Below are 16905 nucleotides of genomic sequence, written 5' to 3' on the forward strand. Positions count from 1 at the left end.
TTCTTCGAGTAGACAACACTCTTTTGGAATTCTAGCATTTAAGTTTACAAAGTTAGCTTGACATGTTCTACCAACTAATCAAGCTAGGAAAGAAGAAATGTTAACTTATTTTTAGGTTTAGGAAATATTATCGAGAGAGTATAAAGTTGCAAATTAGCCGCCACCAGTGAACTATAATTGACTATCTACTCCCTGAACCAGACTATCTGCATGGCCAAATGCTTACAAATGTGTTTGTGTTTCTCGCTGTGAATTAGTGCAGGTCTTTGAATGGGTTGCACCTAGTTATGTTTTTGAAATATTGGAGATTGATCTGAAGAGTGAGGAGTCATAAATCAGTAAGGGAATGTTCATTTTTAGTGACCTAGATCTTGGTCTCTGAGCATGTATTTTCCAGCCTCCGATATACTCACTTTCAGAACAACAGGCATTAGTCAGGTAGGTAGGGAACATGTGGAAAAAAGTTGTGCAATGCTGGAAAACATTAGGCATTCATTTATTGCACACCCAATGTGAGATTAGTGAGTGCCAATGTCACTTGAAGACGAAGTATACTAATAAGAAAAACGACATTGTGGCTGTCACATTCTAACATAATTTGTCAGCTGTCTTATTTGGTTGTTATTTGATGAAATTGTAGTTTTAAGTTTATTAATTCCAAGAGTAACCGAGACTCTTACATCAAATTGCACAAACGTCTGCCACATTTCCAGTTTATGACTGGCATTCACACCACTAACAAGGTCACATTTTTACTGTGAATACATTGAAGCTGCTAAAAACTCCACCAAGAATATCTTCAATGTGGTAAGAGAACTGTCCTCTTTAGATCGTGTGACCGCTACAGTGCCTGCCTCTGCGGACTATTGCAAACCGGTTGCAGACTTTTTTATGAGCAAGATTTATAAAATCTATGCTGCCTTCCCTGAAAGTAGTAGGAACCACATCTCCGCTCCTGTAATAGAGGGGTTAGGTAGTAATATTTGTTTCACTCTCTGCTTACCTGGAGGAAGTGAGGTTCTTAAACTCATGGAGGCAGTTAAATCTGGGTCGCCTCGTGACCCGATCACCCCCAAAATATGTGAGGCTAGGGAAAGAAGTAATTGCTCCAGTTCTTACCTCGCTTCTGAATACTTCTTTTAGCTCTGGCGAGGTCCCTAGTAACTGGAAGCATGCCATGGTGGTGCCATTGTTAAAAAACCCTCCCTTGACCCTGCTCTCCCAGAAAATCTTAGACCCATATCTCTACTACCTTATGTGGCTAAAATTGCAGAGAATGACCTTAACTATCAATTGTCCCTATTCCTGGAAGAGAAACAAGTACTGCACGAAACTCAGTCTGGGTTTAGACCCAGACATAGTACAGAGTCAGCTCGTCTTTTTGCCTCAGAGGCTTTAAAAACAGCTGCTGACGAGGGTAGAACTACCGCACGCATCCTCCTTGACCTCAGTGCCGCGTTTGACAAGGTCTCCCACAGCCTTCTCTTAGAACGGCTGCGGGAGGCCGGGGTCGGAGGAGTGATATGGAGGTGGATTAAAAACTACCTGGAGAATAGACCTTTCCAGGTCCTCCAGCAACCTTTTAAATCGGAGTCTGTCCATTGTAGCAAGGGGTGCCGCATGGCTCGGCTCTCAGCCCTACCCTATTTAATATTTATATGCGCCCCATGGCAGATATTGTGCTGAGACATGGTTTAAAATTGGTATCATTTTCTGATGATACACAGCTGATTGTCACCCTGGAGCAAGAGGAGGCAGGAACAGTTGCCAAGTTCAAGGCCTGTTTAGGGGAGCTTGCCAACTGGATGAACCGCAGCTGCTTGCAGCTGAATTTGGGAAAAACAGAGGTGAGGGTGGTCGGTAAGCAACCCTTACTTCGGTCACACTTGTGGTGGCCGGGGGAGATGGGCCCACCCGACCCCTAAGGCCAAGCGTAAGAACCTACGAGTGTGGTTTAATGACTCCCTTTCATTCTCTGAACAGATATTAGCTGTGGCTGGTGCCTGTTTTGGTATTTTGAGGATGTTGTGAAAAATGTTGGATCTTCTCCCAGTAGAGTCTAGACCATGGGTACTCACAAACTTTCTCTCGGGGGCCAAATTTACAGTTTGGTTTGTGTCCAAGGACTTCACCAGTGGGGGCGGGGTCTATGGGGGAGGGGGCGGGGCCCGAGCAACAAAAAAAACTGACCATGAGGTTCACAGGTCGCTGTAGCGGACGCCTTCGTCCACTGAGCCACCAGACCCGGCATACACACATCTCTCTCTCTCTCTCTCTTTTTCTCTCGGTCTCCCTTCCTTTCTCTAGCTCTCTCTCCCTCTCTCCCTTCCTCTCTCCTGTCTCCCTCTGGCTCACTCACTCTGACCGTCTCAGACTCTCTCACTCCCTATCACTCCCTCTCTCTCCCTCTCTCATTCTGTCTCACTCTGACTGTCTCACTCCCTCCCTCTCTCTCTTTCTCTCTCCTTCTCTCTCTCTCACTCCCTCTCCCCCTCCTCTCTCTCTCCCTCTCCCCCTCCTTCTCTCTCTCTCTCCCTCTCTCTCTCTCTCTCTCCCTTTCACTCCCTCTCTGTCTCCCTCCCTCCCTTTCTCTCTCTCACTCCCTCTCCATCTCCCTCCCCCTCCCTCACACCCCCTCTCTCCCACCCTTTCCCTCCCTCTCACTCCCTTTCCCTCCCTCAGTCCCTGTCACTCCCTTCCCTCCCTCTCACTCCCTCTCCATCCCTTTCCCTCACTCACACTCTCACTCCCTCTCCATCTCCCTCCCTCTCACTCCCTCTCCAGCTCCCTCCCTTTCCCTCCCTCTCACTCCCTCTCCGTCTCCCTCCCTTTCCCTCCCTCTCACTCCCTCTCCATCTCACCCCCTTTCCCTCCTTCTCACTCCCTGTCACTCCCTTTCCCTCCTTTTCTCTCCCTCTCACTCCCTCCCTTTCCCTCCCTCTCACACCTTCTCCATCTCCCTCCGTCTCCCTCCATCTCCCTCCGTCTCCCTCCCTTTCCCTCCCTCTCACTCCCTCTCCATCTCACTCCCTTTCCCTCCCTCTCATTCCTTCACTCCCATTCACTCCCATTCCCTCCCTCTCACTCCGTCTCCCTCCCATTCCCTCCCTCTCACTCCCTCTCCATCTCCCTCTGTCTCCCTCCCTCTCTCTCCCTCTCCATCTCCCTACGTCTCCCTCCCTCTCACTCCCTCCCCATCTCCCTCCCTTTCTCTCCCTCTCACTCCCTCTGAGTCTCTCTCCCTTTCCCTCCCTCTCCGTCTCCCTTCCTTTCCCTCCCTCTCACTCCCCCTCCCTCTCACTCCCTCTCCGTCTCTCTCCCTTTCCCTCCATTTTCCTCCCTTTCCTTCCCTCTCACTCTGTCTCCCTCTTTCACTCCCTCCCAGTCTCCCTCACTTTCCCTCCCTCCCACTCCCTCTGCGTCTCACTCCCTCCCCGTCTCCCTCCCTTTCCCCCTCCATCTCACTCCTTCTCTGTCTCCCTCCCTCTCCCTCCCTGTCCTTCTCCCTCCCTGTCCGTCTCCCAACCTCTCCCTATCTTTCCTTCCCTATCACTCCCTTTCCCTCCCTCTCCCTCCCTCTCACCCCCTTTCCCTCCCTCTCACTCCCTCTCTGTCTCCCTCCCTTTCCATCCCTCTCACTCCCTCTCCGTCTTCTTCCCTTTCCCTCCCTCTCACTCCCTCTCCGTCCCGCTCCCTTTCCCTCCCTCTCACTCCCTCTCAATCCCCATCCCCACCCCCCTCCCTTTCCCTCCCTCTCACGCCCTTCGTCATCTCACCCTGCCTGTGTGCCAACCTGGGCAAACACACACACACACACACACACTCACACACTCACACACACACTCACACACTCACACACTCACAGCCACACCCGAGCACTTCACAGGTCTTTAAAAGACCATTTGCATGTTAATGAGGCTCTGATGTATTTCATCTCTTCTTAGGCCCCTGCATCTTTACTCTGGCCATCTCTAGGATCGCCCGGCCCCCACAGAGCAGCAGAGTCTCTCGCGCTGCTGCAGACACTCTTAAAGAAAAAGGTAAAACACAGATACGATGTCTGGGGGGGCCCCGGGCCGCCACGGAAGGCTTGCCGGGCCGCTGGAGGCCCGCGGGCCGTACTATGAGTGCCCTTGGTCTAGACAGACGATTATACAGGCCCTTGGTACGTCGCGTTTAGACTATTGCAACATCTTGTACCTGAGGGTGACCCAAAAAAATGTGTACATCTTACAGAAGGTTCAGAATGCGGCAGCCTGCCTAATTCTAAACATTCCTAGGTGGGCCTCGGTTGGAGAGGCTCTGAGGAAATTACATTGGCTCCCCATACAGGCCAGAGTTACTTTTAAGGCCTTGTGTTTCACTTACAGGATCTTCAATAAGCAAGGTCCCAGCTTTTTGCACCCCCTTCTTACAGCCTACAGACCTGAACGCTGCCTAAGGTCCCTGGGCACGGCAAAGTTGATGGTGCCTAGGGTTCGGAAGGTACAGGCAGATGGGAGTTCCTTCGGAATCCTTGCGGCTATAGCCTGGAATAGCCTCCCTGTTGACCTAAGGAAGTGCCCTTCGGAGACTTTGTTTCGGAAAAAACTTAAGACGTGGCTATTCCGCCTGCCTTTGGATGGCCGGAAATAGGCCATAGGTATCTGTTCCATTGGGGGGACATGGCTGCTCTGGGGCGCAGTTGCTATGTTCTAATTGGTGTTTTAACGCGGGGACACTCCTTTTAAAGTAACCAGGCGCTGTATAAGTTGTATAATATTAATATCTAATGAGTTTCTCCGAACTTCGTCAATGATTTCATGGTCCGTTTCCAGGCCAGATCTCAGAAGAAAGGAAATTTAAGGAAACTTGTTATGATAACATTTAATTTACATTGTGTCATTTTTGTTGAAACTTCTTCATTTTAATACAGAAAACATTTTAAAGTGTTGTTTTAATTCTGTTTATTTATTCGAGTGCTTGTGGATACACAGTATTTTTTGTTTTTCCATCTGGTGCGTACACGAATAAATCAGAAGGTTTTCCAACGCGTGAGCTGTCCACATACAGTTGTCCATGTGAGAAGCACGGATTCTCAAAATCTAGTCCACACACTTGCAGCGATTGTCCTTGTGCTTTGTTGATGGTCATTGCAAAAGCGAGTCGCACCGGAAACTGTAAACGTTCAGTATTGGAAAGATTATGAGGGCCCCGGGGGGCCAATATTTAATAATTTTATTTGTTTTTGCCAGATACCTTCGCAGGAGTGTACTCAACAACTTCCCAAAGTTTCATGACGATCGGATGAATGGTGTAGTAATGCATAAAGGACAAACATGCATACTTTCGTTTTTATATATATATATAGATTTGAGTGGCCAGGAGAGGGAAATAGTTTGGGGGTGGGAACAGCCAGGAAGGAAATCTGAATGACAAGAAATCGTTATTTGAGGATGACTTCTAAAACGCTTCCTTACTCCTCTATGGTCTTGGCTATAATTCAGTCAGTTATTTAATTTTAATAATCCCCTTTGAAGAGGTGATTTGGGGTTTCACAGACTGTCTTACCATTCACTAAAGTTGTGGAAGAGTGTAACATCTGGAATGAAAGATGATTACTGGTGTTCAAATGAAATAACATTGTCAAGAGTACTGCTATGCATTCAGTTGGTCTCAACCTAGCAACAAATTACATACCACAATGTCGGTCTTTACATTTTTGGGTCCCCTCTTATCACTTATGTAGTGGTTACAGCACCCTGCAGGTAAAGGCTTATTCTTCATAAAGTCTAGGGTTTCTTTGAGGTCCTTAGGACATTTAAATATTCATTATATTCCTGGTAAGTGTGAGAGGGCTACTCCTTGAGTTTTGTTTTGCACCCAATGGTGAATGTGCTAGGCCATTTAAGGTAAAGAGATGGGTAGGGCAAAGATGTGTACTTCCTTTTCTCACTGTATATTAATGGCATAGATAATTAATTCAGGCCAGAAGTTCAGAGTCCTCTAGAATTGAAGGTCTGTATGTTGCCATGTCTTTCATATTGCTGTATGCTGTTGATGCAGTCCTATTGTCCAGGACCGCTAATGGATTACAGTGTTTAATCGATTTATTTACCATCTTTATGAATTTCGATTATGAATATTATTCAAAGTAAGGTGAAACCTAAGACCCGCATCCACACTATAAATGGAGAGCAAGTTAAGAGAGAGGCCCCCTTCTCATATTTGGGCCTTCGATTTGATGACTGGGGCAGTGGGGGACACCTGAGGAATGTTAGACGTCTTCAAGTGAAGCAGTATTTAGATTGAACACAAAGTTAAGCAATAAGCTAATTAGGAAAATGCTTGCTATTTATAAAAGAAAGTCCTGTCCGCTATATTACAGACCACCAATCCCTCGCAGCTGACTGGGGGGGCGTGGCCATCTCGTGCTTTTAGTGATGCCTTCTCCCCCGCAGCGAGGGACACTACCGTTTCTGGGGCTGCCGTTTCTGGGGCTGCTGTTTCTGGGGCTGCTCTCAGCTGCAACTCTCTGGTGGGACACCAGGTCCCACAGTACATCAAGCCCGCAAATCCTTCGCGGGACATCGATGTTTGGGGCTGTTCTCTGCCGCAACACTCTGGTGGGCCACCAGTTCCCAGATTGCACTGAGACCACCAATCCCTCGCAGCTGACTGGCGGAGTGTGGCCATCTCGCGCTTTTAGCACTGCCTTCTCACCCGCAGCATGGGACATTGCTATTTCTGGGGCTGCTCTCAGCTACAACACACTGGTAGGACACCAGGTCCTAGATTGCATCAAGTCCACAAATCCCTCACCGTACACCACTGTTTGGGCTGTTCTCTGCCGCAACACTCTGGTGGGATACCAGGTCCCAAAGAGCACCATCTTTTGCTTTTGGAGCTGCCTTCTCCCCCGCAGCGCGAGATTCGCCCGGACCAATGGCGGGCCCGTCCTTGCCCATCCACGTCTGGAAGAGGCCTGGCCGAGCACACTTTGTTGGCTCCTACATAGCTCAAGGTACTATCAAACCACTGATTGAACTTGAAGACTGAATAGCTAATATATAAGCTGTATTAACATAAGGGGCTTCCTCTTATTCACTTGACCTGGTGGGGAAGTGTCCATGTGGGACACGTAGCTAGGATTCTAGTAAAATGATTTCATCGATATTGAGTTAAAGATCTGGTATCTTGACTAGGATCGTAGATAATGTAGAAGCGTAAAGCCTTAGTCGAAGCTCAGGGCACATCGAAGCCCAAAAAGAAATCGGGGGATAAAGGGAGGAGTACTTTGGAGGAAATTAATAATTTGATCGACGAGGTAGAAAGTTTAATTCATCTGGAACACATCGAAATAAAGGGTCCCTCGAAGAATAAACCACCTGGCCACGAACAGACAGAGGGCAAGGGGCTGAGGGCGAAAACAGCAGTGGTGGGCCAATCGGAGTGCAAACCATCAGTGAGAAGATTTTTATCTACACTCACACCGTTAGAGGATAGGATAAAGGGAAGCCCAAGTATTCTAAATCCTATTAACAACACAGTACCCTCGAGCCCCCATAGTAACAGCAACAATGGTGATCAGTCTACATGAAGAGAATTTTGCACAGGTGTGCTGCGGCACACAGGGCAATAATACAAATCGATTCCCCGTCTCCAAAGGGGTCTGTCAAGGGTGTGTTATGGCCCCAATACTATTCTCATTCTATTTAAATGCGGTTGTAAATTATGTTGCTTCCTACCCGGCTGATGCACTCATACTTGCAAGCACCAAAATACTCATACTCATGTTCGCAGATGACACGCTTATCATTTCGAAGTGGCCTGCAAAGGGCACTAACGCACCGTGAAGATTTTTGTAAAGCCCGTGGTCTTGTGATAAATACAAACCGAATCATATTGATGGTTCTTCACAAGCGCAGGGCAATTAAGGGTAGCATTTATTTAAACAACAAGCTTCTTGACCAGACTGATGTGTTTAATTATCTAGGGATAACCCTGGAAAAAAACTCAAGTGGAAACCGCAGGTAGAAACAATGGCCCTGAGGCACCGCCAGTTGGCGGGTGTGCTGTTGAAAGAACATAAGACTTCACACACTATGCCCATAACTCTAGCCTTGAAGATCTACAGCAATAAAGTCACAGCTTCCATACTCTCCGGCGCAGTACTATGGGGCTTTGATAATCTGTTACCATTAGTGTAAGCCCAAAACAAATTTTTGAGGGGCATCACTAGGGTTCCATCTGAAACCCCACTTAAGCCTTTATAATATGATCTAGGCTGCAATTGTGTGGAAGAGATAGCAAGATTTCGCCCTATAGCGTTTTGGCAGAGACTATGCACCACCCCATAGCTATCACACTATGCAAGTGCACTTAAAGATGTTTGGGGAGGTGACACATCACATAAGATTATCTGGCTACAAAAAGTGAAAAGCACACTTGTCAATATGGGTCCGAGACACCTACGGGAAGACCCAGAGGGCCAACAGATCCCCTCTAAAAAAAGAATGAAGAAACTTTATTGGTCCATGGTGGCAATGAACAACACACAAATAATTGTGAGCTCAACATTGACAGACACATTCATTGAGTTTAAGCTCAGCCCCCAGTTTGAAACATACTGTGATGTTATATCTAAACCAAGAGATAGAAGACTCTTCTTTCAATTTTGGGTGGGCTCACAACCAATAAAATAATTTACTCACAAATGGCAAAACACTAATGATAGTGGATGCCATGTATATATAGAACACACAGAGACCTATTCACATATTTTGTTTGTCTGCCCTGCCTATAAGGCTCCTCAGGAAAAATGGATAAAACCACTATGCAGAAATATGGAATTCGGGCCCAGTGTCACCGCACTGAGACTACTGCAGACAAACACAAATTAATTTTGCGTCTTTTCAATTGCTAAATGTTTGAGCTGGATGTGGGCAATTCGTAGAAAATGCAAAAAATGGATACGGCCATACACACTAGTAGTCAACAAAATGAATAATGCTGGTGCCCAACTTGCTAGGCTACTGCACTTATTAAGCGCGCTATGTCTAATGGCTATGTTGGCATTGAACATGAGTTGTTGAAAAAATGGGTGCCCACAGTTAGCTAGTTTGTATGCGCTACTGTGTACCCGACAGTTATTGGTAATTAAGTATAAAACTTTAGTAGTTTTTTACAAGCATTACCGGGCTAAGCATAATTTGTTCATAATTAATTATTTATCAATTTTTATGACACTTTTTAAGTAAACTTATTATCTATTTGATAGGTATATATATATATATATTATTACCTACTGGCTATCGCCAGTAGGTATATATAGTTAGGATTTTTTCTCTATGGGACTTTTGAAAATCCTATGTCTAATAACTTTGGCGTTTGTGGACGGAATCGGCTGAAATTTTCAGGAAAATGGCACATTTTGTTTCTGAGCAGCCCCTGAAAATTTGGGGGGGGTTCGTCAAGGGGGGGCCGAGAAAAAAGGGCGGTCCCAAAACGCGTTTTTCCCATGTTAATTTCCATAGGGCGTTTGGCCTCACTTTTAGCTCGAACGGCTGAATGGATTTGCACGAAACTTGGCAAAATTGTAGGGACTGTTAGCCCGATGTGCCTTTGCTGGGTCTCAATATATGTGCTCCAGTGGATTTTGAGAAATTAACGTTTTAAAAAATTTATATATCTGTGACAGCGTCCCAGATAGCGCTCCAGATCGCGTTCTTTTCGCGTCATGGAGCTTTGCGTAGCGAAGCTGATTGGCTCTCCGGTGTCTGTCAACATTCTAAACAGTCCGGAGCGGCCGCCATCTTGTCTCTCGGTAGGATCGAGAGACAAGAAGAGGTGAAAAACGAAGGGGGAATTTAATGAAAGGGGGCAAGGTAGACCCCTCTTGACCCCCTAGGAATGATGTTGGGGTTATTAAAGGGTCCCGTGGGGAAAATTAAAAAAATTGGATTTTTCACGGTAGAAGCGCTTCTCGGTTCGCAAATTAACGGCTGAATGGATTTGCACGAAACTTGGCAAAATTATAGGGACTGTTAGTCCGATGTGCCTTTGCTGGGTCTCAATATATGTGCTCCAGTGGATTTTGAGAAATTAACGTTTAAAAAACAGGTATATCTGTGACAGCGTCCCAGATAGCGCTCCAGATCGCGTACTTTTCGCGTAACGGAGCTTTGCGTAGCGAAGCTGATTGGCTCTCCGGTGTCTGTCAACATTCTAAACAGTCCGGTGCGGCCGCCATCTTGTCTGTCGGTAGGATCGAGAGACAAGAGGAGGAGAAAAACGAAGGGGGAATTTAATGAAAGGGGGCTAGGTAGACCTCTCTTGACCCCCTAGGAATGATGTTGGGGTTATTAAAGGGTCCCGTGGGGCAAATAATAAAAATTTGATTTTTCGCGGTAGACGCGCTTCTCGGTTCGCAAACTGGTAGCGAAACGTGAATTCGCCATTTTGTGTTTCGATTTCATTAAATTACTAGGTATAAGGGGGTACGGGAGACGTATCCTGACCCCTTTTGTTTTCTGAGGGTGGCTGAGGAGGCTCATATATGTTGATACATGTCTTCCAGCGGCTGTGCGTGAGCGTTTTTTTTTGTTGTTGCGTGACGTCTGTTAACGTTTGATTCGATGGAAATCAGGAAGTGTTGACCGCCATTTTGTCACTGCGAGTAAATATTTTGTTTTAAATAATTGTTATAAATTAATCCTTATTGATAAACATTGTCTGCGCCATCTTGCCTTTTTTGCAATGCCACACTTTTGTTGAGCACGGCAGCCATTTTAGATGCCTTGACCAGACCCACTCTCTGCACGCCGCCGATCCTCAGCATGGCTCCTCACCCTCGCAAGCATCTCCCCCACGCACTGGTCACCCCCGCTCTCTCTCTCATGCATGGGCCAGAAACCTCCTCCTATGTGCGCTGCTCTTCCCTGAGAATCACACCCTGTGCCCGCCCGACACCACCCTTTCACCCTATTCACTACCGCACCCTCTGACACTCTTCTTCCTCTGTGTCCGATTGTTCAGGCCGGTCCCATGTTATCACCTAGCCCTGCAGATGTAGTTTATGGCCCCAGCTCCCCTCTTCAAAGGAGTTACAGTAGATCTGTCACACCACACGCGTTCCTACTATCTGATAACCATCCTGTATTGTGCTTGGGGAGGGGGTTCTCACTGTGAGGGTGTGTGGGACCGAGCCTGAAGCGGAAGATTCCAGGGATGCCTCTTTGTACATCAAAGTTTTTACAATTATGTGTCACATTATAAATATATAGTACTCCAACAAAGTAGGATTATAACACTTTAATAACTTTTAAATATATAGAACGCAACAAAAAGAGTAAATACATTTAAACATTTTTTAGAAAAAAGAAGCAACAATGGTCAGTAGCTGTGTTTTGTGCGAAAAGTCCCAAGGCAGCACAACGTGCTGAGTTCTGGAGGGCACCCAGGTGATGTTACCTGGGTGCCGCACTGGTTTTTGGTATCCTACAATGCAGCTCCGAAAAACGGCGTGGGGCGTCCCGGGGGGTGCGCGGGGAGACCTCGTCAGTAGCGGTCTGTTGTGCGAATAGTCCCAAGGCAGCAGAACGCGCTGAGATGTGGATGGCACCCAGGTGATGTCCAGTAAGTTGTCGCACTGGTTTTGGCATCCTACAATGCTGCTCCGAAAAACGGCGTGGAGGCTCGTCGGCTGTACTGGGGTGCCCCTTTACCGTTCAGTTGCCATTCCGCCCGCTTTTGCTACACTGTGCCTCATCCGCCATTCAGCTGTTTATCGCCCGCTCTTGCGGCTACAGCGTCTCGCTCACCATGTAGTTGAGTTGCGCCCACTCTTGCGGTGCAGCGATAGGCGGCTGCCACAGGACTCTTAAAATGGCGGACGGCTCTTCGGATTTGGGCCTGGTCCATTAACATGGCCCTGGGACACCTTGGAACTCGGACGTCCCCTGAGCCTTGAAGATTTTACAAAAGTCTTGGGGGCTCCCGACTCCTGCAGGCTTCCGGTGGGGAGCGGCTGCCATGATTGCTCGCGGAATGACCACGACGGAGCCACGAGATGGTGGTGCTCTCAGGCTGACGCCAGCTTTAGTCTGAAACATCTAGAAACAAGGTGGGGCTTTCATCGTTTGGGGAAAAAAAAATGGTGTTGTCCGCAGTGGATTGCGGGTGCGCGATATATAGTTAGCGCATCTAACTATATATGCGAATTTCAATGGTTTTATGCGAGTAAAATAAGGTTTTGAAAATGCTAATCCCTAACTAAATATGGGCTAAAACCTATGGTTTTTTCATTGAATATATATATATATATATATATCACTGCCAACTCCTCCTGAAGAAAGAGCGAAGACCACACCTGGGAACATTGTTGGAGGCATTTATTTTCCACAGATCACAGGCGAATGCATTTCGGCACTTCTTTTGCCTTCCTCAGCGCCACAAGCGATTGGGAATCCTCCATCTTGCGCTGCAAAGTTGTACTGCTGCTTTCTGTAGCCCAGTGGCTCAGGCTCCGCCCAAGATGTAATTCTCCCCACCTGTGACACAGTCCGGGAGTAGTCCAGAACTGCAAGTACCAGCATGCAAAGCCTTGCATGCAGGAATCGGTGGAGCGGAATTTCGACACAGTGGTCGGATGGCGAAGCAGGATTGCGCTGATGGGGTCCAATCTGCCTTGTAGTGGTAAGTAAATGTCTCCTTGTGCCCCAGAACCGCTTCAACCCCAATGCTCAAGTTCAATACTTCGTGGGGGTAATCATCACCGTGTATGTCACCCACTGCCAGGACAATGTCCTCACAACCGCTCTTTCTCTCATTGTGCATCGAGGCGGGCCCAGGCAGAATCCAATACCTTGGAGGTTACTTTGCCGAAGCGTTGTCACAGAATGTCCGGGCCACCTTGGTGAAGCGGGAGTCTTCGTAATGCGCCTCTGACACGCGCATAAAATATCACTGCCAACTCCTCCTGAAGAAAGAGCGAAGACCACACCTGGGAACATTGTTGGAGGCATTTATTTTCCACAGATCACAGGCGAATGCATTTCGGCACTTCTTTTGCCTTCCTCAGCGCCACAAGCGATTGGGAACCCTCCATCTTGCGCTGCAAAGTTGTACTGCTGCTTTCTGTAGCCCAGTGGCTCAGGCTCCGCCCAAGATGTAATTCTCCCCACCTGTGACACAGTCCGGGAGTAGTCCAGAACTGCAAGTACCAGCATGCAAAGCCTTGCATGCAGGAATCGGTGGAGCGGAATTTCGACACAGTGGTCGGATGGCGAAGCAGGATTGCGCTGATGGGGTCCAATCTGCCTTGTAGTGGTAAGTAAATGTCTCCTTGTGCCCCAGAACCGCTTCAACCCCAATGCTCAAGTTCAATACTTCGCGGGGGTAATCTTGTATATATATAAATGCAATTGTTTTAATGTTTTTTATGTATCAATTTAATAAACTTTTTTCATGACAGCTGCAATCTTACAAAAATTTGGAATAGTGGTATATATGTTATGAATTCATGTTAAATGAGTGCACATTTTTATAACAGAAATGTTGCATACATAAAGTGGATGTCTTTTATGATCTTGATGATCAAAATAAAGATTATGAACTGAACTATATTACATATATGGTATTTCCGAAACAAGAGACCAAATTCTTTAGAAGACACCTAGGTTTACTACAATCTGTTTTAATCACTAGAGGAAGTGTGGAGGCTGCGATAGAATCACCCTCCTGGTAGACTCATATAAACAAAGAGATTCTATCAAAAAAAGTGCAAGTGTTTATTTTTAAGGATTTTGTTATATGTATTTGAAAGGGAGGTTGGCTCTTCATCAGACCAGTGGGATGAAGGCACTATGTGCTTTTAAAATACCCCTCACACACTAAGAATCCCTTAGTGTCATGCTTCATCATGGGGGTCTTCCCGTCCCTCTACGGGGCGGGGCGTGCTACGACCTACGAGAGTCGGTAGATGCTAATAGCCCTACCTCACAACCCCTTTTTAACATTCCCAGCCAGGGAAGCAAATAAAATTATTTTTTCCACTAGCCAGGGAATTTTTACCTTTTTTAATCACATCACTAGGTCCCTACACCTCACTACCTCCACTGTCACTGCACAAACACATAGTCTTTCACCACAAAATTAAAGTGCTCCCGCGTAGCTCGTAGGTCGTAGCACGCCCCGCCCCGTAGAGGGCCGGGAAGACCCCCATGATGAAACATGACACTAAGGGATTCTTAGTGTGTGAGGGGTATTTTAAAAGCACATAGTGCCTTCATCCCACTGGTCTGATGAAGAGCCAACCTCCCTTTCAAATATATAACAAAATCCTTAAAAATAAACACTTGCACTTTTTACTACAATCTGTTTCAACATGTATTACTCCTAGGGAATTGTGAATCACTTATTTGGTGATCGTTTTTACATAAAACCTGTTACTTATTGACATTCAATTTTGTCTAAGCCAAGTCATTCTTACCTGAGATATTGTGAAAGAATGTCTTGATCTCAACCATGCAATGTACATCCCTTGGTTAGCCTATATAAGAAACAGTCTGCAGTCATTTAGTGTCTCTTCATCTTTTGAAAATCCAGTCTTTTGTGTCTTTCCAGAAAAGGGTATTTAAGTATTTGCTATTGGAGCATGGAGAGGCAAAGAGAAAACCAAAAATGGACTATTCAAAGTTGTATGGACTTTTACCATACTTTAGGCATGTCTCAGAATTAGAGTTTTGTAACTAATACAAGACACGTTATATAGTGATGCATTTTAGGTTGGCTCCGGTACAACGCAAGACAGCTTTTCCTAATATGGCAGAATGGAGTAAAGGATTGCCCTGCCCATTTGAAGAGAGGACTGAACAGTCTACATTTCACTTTTTCTGTAGATTTTATGTATCTCATAAAGAACACTTCCTAAAACCATTATTAAGGAATAGAAGTTTTGGTGGCAATTAAACAGCTGTTTTTATTTTTGTGTGGTATGGAGGATGTTGCAATATGTTGTTCCATAGTTTCTTTTGCTAACCAATATATTTTCTCATCTGGATAACGTATGTTATGAAGTGAAGTTCTCCATATAAATAGCAAAATATCGTATATTTTATAATTTTAATTTTATTGTCAGTGGTTGGTTCATGAATAAGATAATGAATGGGGAATTTCGAATTAGTAGGAATTCATTTTTATGATTTTAATTAGGTGTGTATTTTGTAGAATTAACTAATCATGTAATTTGATTTGTAATGCCTATTGTATTTTATCTATTGTGCTTTTATGATTTTATAACAAAGTTGCATAAAGTTTAGGAACTGAACTGAACTCCTCATAAGTAAATACCAAAGTATATACTGAACAATATTATCTTATATTGTGAGTTCAAAAACAAAATATTGAATAGCAATATCTTTCTGCATGCTTTTTCTCTGGCGTGAACAAGTCAAAAGTTATTATGTTTCCACATGTTCTAAACAGGCCTTCAACTAAGAAGAAACTGTTTTTATCTTGCCAAGGATTGCTCAACGAAAAATGTAAACATGAGGCATGATTGCGCTCTTCCTACAAGAGATCAGTACTGCCAATATACTTTGCTAGGCAGGTCATTGCTTTCACATGTCTAATGTTGAGATATGAAGCACCATTGGAAGCCTGACACACAATAAGTAGTTTGCAATTCTAGTGCATATAGACCCTGACAATTTGAAGAATCATTCTCGTTCACCTGGAGGCCTCATAATTTGCTGCTCAGCATATGCACTGCAGTGAGAGTGACATGCCATGAGATTAGTGGAGTAACCAAAAATGGAGAGCAAGGGTTTGAAGGGGCGAGTCCTTACCCCTGAGGTATAATCAAATAAACAACGAGGACTAGCCCACAGGATTGAAGAGATGGGATCTGGTTAGTATCCCATGTCACCTGAAAATGTAGCTGTGTCAGCTAGGCACAAACAGTCTTTGTTTAAAAACCCCTCACACACCAACCAGGTTGGTGTCTGTCTTCATCATCGGGGTCCAACCAGGCAGCAGAGTGCCGCCTGGTTGTGCTTCAACGCCTGACTACAGCGGAGCAGGTGTCGTGCAATAGTGTGAAGTGGGTGATGGTGAGTGTTAAAATACACCTCTGGGGATCCTTGCCTTATTATTTATTGGTGGCGGCCCAGGGTGTGGATAAAAAACTATGTGTCGCAATTAGTAGTAAAAAAATTATGATTACTATCATGGGGACAAATAATACGTAGGGCATGGAAAAGCACGAGGAAGGCAAGGTTTCAGTTGGTGCATTTCTTTATACTGCATAGGGCGTACTTAACTCTGGGTAAGATCAGGAAGTATTTTAAAGTAGAGGACGCAGCATGTCCTCGGTGTGCGAGCGAAGGAGTAGAGTTGGAACATATGCTATGGGGGTGCCCTAAGCTGGGGGACTGCTGGGAAGATGTAGGAGACGTGTTGAATGTGATCACGGAGCGACAGATAACTTTTAACATAGCAACATGCATACTGCACTGGTTCCCGCACACATCCAAGACCAATGTGATGAGCAAATTCGTAGATATGGGATTAATACTAGCTAAGCGGGAAATTACGAGGCACTGGAAATCGAAGGACGGCCCTAATAGCTGGAGATGGAGAGTTGAGTTCCTGAAGTGGGCGAGTAGTGAGAGCGCCATTAGATATCAGCAAGCGCGACATTTGAGCAATGAAAAAGCACTAGCAACTGCGCACGCATGGGAGGCATTGGTCCAATCCTTAGCTGATCACCATGCAGAGGAAGGACAGGTGGAGGGAATTGAGCAGGGTGTAGTCCCCTTACAGATATAATACAAACTACTTTGAATGGTAGCCACATCACGAACTAAGCCTGGTAGATTGTTTGTAGTAACACACACTGGTGGGAGGGAGGGGGGGAGTGGGAAG

At 45.8% G+C, this 16905-nt stretch overlaps 1 protein-coding gene across 2 annotated transcripts in view; it reads left to right on the forward strand.

The window, feature by feature from the left end:
• Positions 1–16905, forward strand: part of CCAR1 (cell division cycle and apoptosis regulator 1) — a 1290009-nt gene that overhangs the window by 243231 nt on the left and 1029873 nt on the right. The window lies entirely within an intron of this gene.

The sequence above is a fragment of the Lissotriton vulgaris genome, chromosome 5 (genome assembly GCF_964263255.1).
Source record: "Lissotriton vulgaris chromosome 5, aLisVul1.2, whole genome shotgun sequence".
Lineage (NCBI taxonomy): Eukaryota > Metazoa > Chordata > Amphibia > Caudata > Salamandridae > Lissotriton > Lissotriton vulgaris.